The sequence below is a fragment of the Carlito syrichta genome, unplaced genomic scaffold (genome assembly GCF_000164805.1).
Source record: "Carlito syrichta isolate Samal-C Ts95f unplaced genomic scaffold, Tarsius_syrichta-2.0.1 Scaffold254407, whole genome shotgun sequence".
In the NCBI taxonomy this organism is placed as follows: domain Eukaryota; kingdom Metazoa; phylum Chordata; class Mammalia; order Primates; family Tarsiidae; genus Carlito; species Carlito syrichta.
In genome coordinates this window covers 83,532-87,802 of record NW_007198503.1, presented here as the reverse complement: position 1 = coordinate 87,802, position 4,271 = coordinate 83,532, and positions in this window count along the sequence as shown.

The window sequence follows — 4,271 nt, the reverse complement described above, 5'->3', positions numbered from 1 at the left end:
GTGTGTGTGCGCGCGGCGGGGGGGGGTAGGTAGGGTAAGGCAGAGACGCTTAGCTGTCTCATACGGTTATAGGATTGTTCTCCACAGCTAAAACTTGTCTTGCTCAAAATGCCATCTTGTACCTATTAAGAAACCACCAGTTAGTGTATTTGAAATGTTATCTCTAGGTTGAGAGGAGAGAACAGACAGGCTACTCCTTTGCCATCTGAGGTTATTGCTAAAAACCACTCTGCAAAAACACTGACCATATTGCCAGAGAATATGCTTTAACAATATATCAATAAATCAGGCGGTGTTATAACTCCCACGTCATAACCATTCAAGCAAGAAATGGGGACATCTGCCATTAGTGTCATGGAAGCAGTTCTGCCGGAGCTGAGACCCAGTGTGAATCAGACCTCTCATCCAATATTGTTTCAGGAATAGTACATGGACGATACTTGCCTTCCATGACATCATCCTCGTAACATTGGGGTTTCCCTCTCAACTGTAACTTTATTTTTTCCTATGGAAGCGTTTTCATGAAACGTTTCAGGGACGACTAGGATGCAGTCTGCTGAAGCAGCGAAGCGTCTGTGCTCTGAAGCAAGGCTGTGTGGCTCACCCGAACTCCACTGATTCATTGTATGATCTCGAGCAAATTCTACGACCTCCCTGTGCCAGTGTTCTCATTTACTAACTAGGAAGGACATAAAAATGTCTACCTCGCCGGGCTCGGTGGCTCAGCCTGTAATCCCGCGCCTTGGGAGGCTGAGGTGGGTGGTTTGCCTGAGCCCGTGGGTTCGAGACCCGCCCGGGCAACTTGGCGAGACCTCATCTCTGCAATAAATAAAAAATTAGCCAGGCGTGGTAGCGTGCGCCTGTAGTTCCAGCTACTTGGAAGGCTGAGGCAGAAGGATCGCCAGAGTCCAGCAGGTCGAGGCTGTGGTGGCCAGGAGCGGCCACTGCACTCCAGTCTGGGCGATAGAGTGAGACTCCAACTCAAAACAACAACAACAAAATGTCTACCTCAAAGAGCTGTTGTGGGAGTCAACAAATAATGGTACTTGGCACATAGTAAGTGTTTAGCTATTAATAATAAATGTTATCCTATGTTTTCTAGAAAAGATTCGTCAACCGAAAAGCAAAATGGACTCAGGTTCCAAGAAATGTGCAGTTTAATAAATGCCTAAAGAAATTGTATTTAAATGATTTTCCACTCAGCATTCAGTTCTTTTAATGCCATCCATTTCTTCTAGAGCAGTACTGATTTCCCTTTCAGCTCTGATGATGGTGGTGACAGGATCCTCTAGCAGATGAGGAAATAGTAATACTATCATACTTTCCAACCACTGAAAAGCCAGATATTCTTTTTGGCTTTGCTAAGGGCAAGTTATATGTGATTTTCCCATTTTTGTCATTTGATTCAACACATGCAACTGTGTAATCCAGGAGGGTTTTGTGTATCGTGCTTTAAATAACTGATGGTAGGAGCAGCATCATGTGACAGAACAAACAAGGGTTTTACGACAGATATGGTCTTGCCACTTATTAGCTGTGAGCATTTGGGCATGCTATAATTATTTAGGTTCTTGGATCTTCGGTTTCTTTCTCTATAAAAGTGTCACAGGTGCATAAAAGTCGCAGGGTTGGGGTGAGGATGGAGGGAAGGAGAAGGCTCATGAAATGCCGAACGTCATGCCCACAGCAGGGAAATCATGACATGGTAGTTGCTTCTCGTTCCATAAGAGGCTGGGTTAGCAAATTCAATCACTGTTGGCTCTAAATCACACATATGTGCAATACATTATTTAGAAAAGACCAGAAATCTATATATGCTTTTTTAATCTCTTGGTGATGTAATTACAGGTGATTTTAATTTTCTTTGTGCTTTTTTGGTACATTCCAATTTTTTTCACAATGAACACATATTATTTTTGTAGTCTGAGCGTTATGAAATAAATGTAAAATCAAGTGTTAATTTGGGCCAGGTTATGGGCACTTATTCATTATAATGTAAGACTCTCCATTTTAAAATTCTGACTCTGAATCTACAGGGAACATAATAAAATGAGCAATTTCAGTCCAGTCATTCTATCATGAACTTATTTTTGTCTCATACTGAGTGCAAATGGCCCACTTAATGTTATCAATGTTTAAAACAGGTGATATATTCATGATTCTAAAATGTTTTGAAAAAGGAACTGAGTGGAAAGTCTTGTCCCCATCTGTTCTTCAATACGGCCAATTCCCACTGATCACACTACCATCCCTCCCCGCAAATCTGAGTAAACTCTTTATGCAAATATAAATATGAATATATACTCTAACTGTGTAAGCTGTTTAATTGCTGAAGTTATGTTATCTTAGGCCAACACACATTACTCAGTGCTTTAGACAACATACAACACTTTTAGAACTTAGTTAAAGCTTAAAAAGATGTGTATAATATTCTTTTGCTCTTTTCAAATTTCTAGTCATATTGGAGTTTATAGTGTTCTTAGTTACAACATTCAGAGTAAACTTCAGTTTGTCCATATTGTTTTGGACATTGAAAACCAATCCTAGTTGTAGTCTAGGCTCCTCATAAAGTAGAGCTTAAGACCAAAGTTTGTGTGCAACAACTTTTTCAGGTGTAAATCCAGGGCAGCAGGCGTGGAGGAACCCAAGAGCATGACCCAGGGAAGGGGACCGCCCAGACGAGGTGAATTCCAAATTGGCTGCCACCTGGTCCAAGCATAACTAATTATTTGCTCTCAAGGGACATGATGGACTAATGCATCTCAGGACAACTTGGGGAGAAAGGAGGAGAAGCGAAGTTTACCACAATGCGGTGCTCTGAGTGGGGCCTGCAATCTCTCGTGACTCGACAGGGTGTGCGTGAACAGGGAAGCCCTGGAGAGGAGGGTGTGCACAGAATTGCATGACACATGGCTCTGCTAGTTTGTGCTCATGGAAAGCTTGCTGAAGCCCATAAGGAGTAGAGCTGTTTGCCACAATGGTAGCTGAGTCAGAACCAAGAACAGATGTTGCATAAGTATCTAATACACTAAGAAACAACCCGATACCGAGGTAATTCAGAAAGGCCTTTGCGTGCCTGTTTGCAAATGGGATTATACATGCCTATATCACATTTATTCTCTGATGTCCTGTTAACAATGTGAGACAGTGAGAAAACTACTTCTTATAATAAAGCTAGAGCACAAGAATTTATGTTCAGATTGGAAGAGGCTTCAGGTCAAGTCCATCCATTTCTGTTAAAGATACGGAAATTGAGGCCCTAGATTCCTCAGAACCTACTCCTTTTTATGCACCCATAAATACTTGCAAAATAGGTGGGATAGGTAGATTTCACTCTTACTTCATAGATGGGGAACATGAGATTCATTTAAGTGTCTGGCCCAAAATCACACAGTCAGCCAGCAATAAAACCATTGGAAGTCAGGTCTGGTTCTCCTAAATCACTTCTGCCCAGATGGTTTCCTTGTAGTGGCCAGACATTGAAAACCTTCTGCTCAGGCCTGGAGAGTTTGCTGAGTTATGCAGGACCACACCACCACAGGCCAGCATCTGGTGTTGAGAGACCAGTGTGGGTTCAGTGTTGCAAAACTTCAAATAAGGCGAGAAGGAACATCAGAAATAGGATCATTCTAATAGGAAATTTCTTTTTGATGTTACTGTAACTCTATGCTGTTGGGAGCCAACATCTATAGCTACATGGCTGAGGCCTGTAAAGGCCCATCTGGAAGATCGCCTCTGACATAGGATATCAGTTATACCTATAATATTGGCGTGTGATTAGTGACCAGTGTGCATACATGGCAGTAAAACTTATAAGTAAATCTCAATACACCTGATGGAAAGTGCATAGCAGAATTATTTTTCTCTAAGTTTTACTTCTTTCTAGATATTTTTTAACTTCTATTTCCTGGTAGACTGGGTAGTCAGCTCTTGTTCCCGAAAGCTGTTTCCCCTAGGGCTAAAATTAGAAACTAAATAGTTTTGTCGCCCTGCCCCTAGCCAGGCAGAACCTTTTCTTTTGTTTCGTTAATTACCGAAACTCTGTCTGCTTCAGCCCATGGCCGCCATCTTGGCAGCCATGCATTTCCTTGTTCAAGAGTGTGACAGCTACTATTTGATTTTTAGAGTAGACTTGTTAGGATAAAATATGTACATATACACTCATAGTTGCGTAAATGTATGCTTGCTGTTTTGTTTCCTTTTGCTACATTATTCAAATATAATTACTATACGATTTATAAAAGAATTAATGAGGTATTAGCTTAATAGGA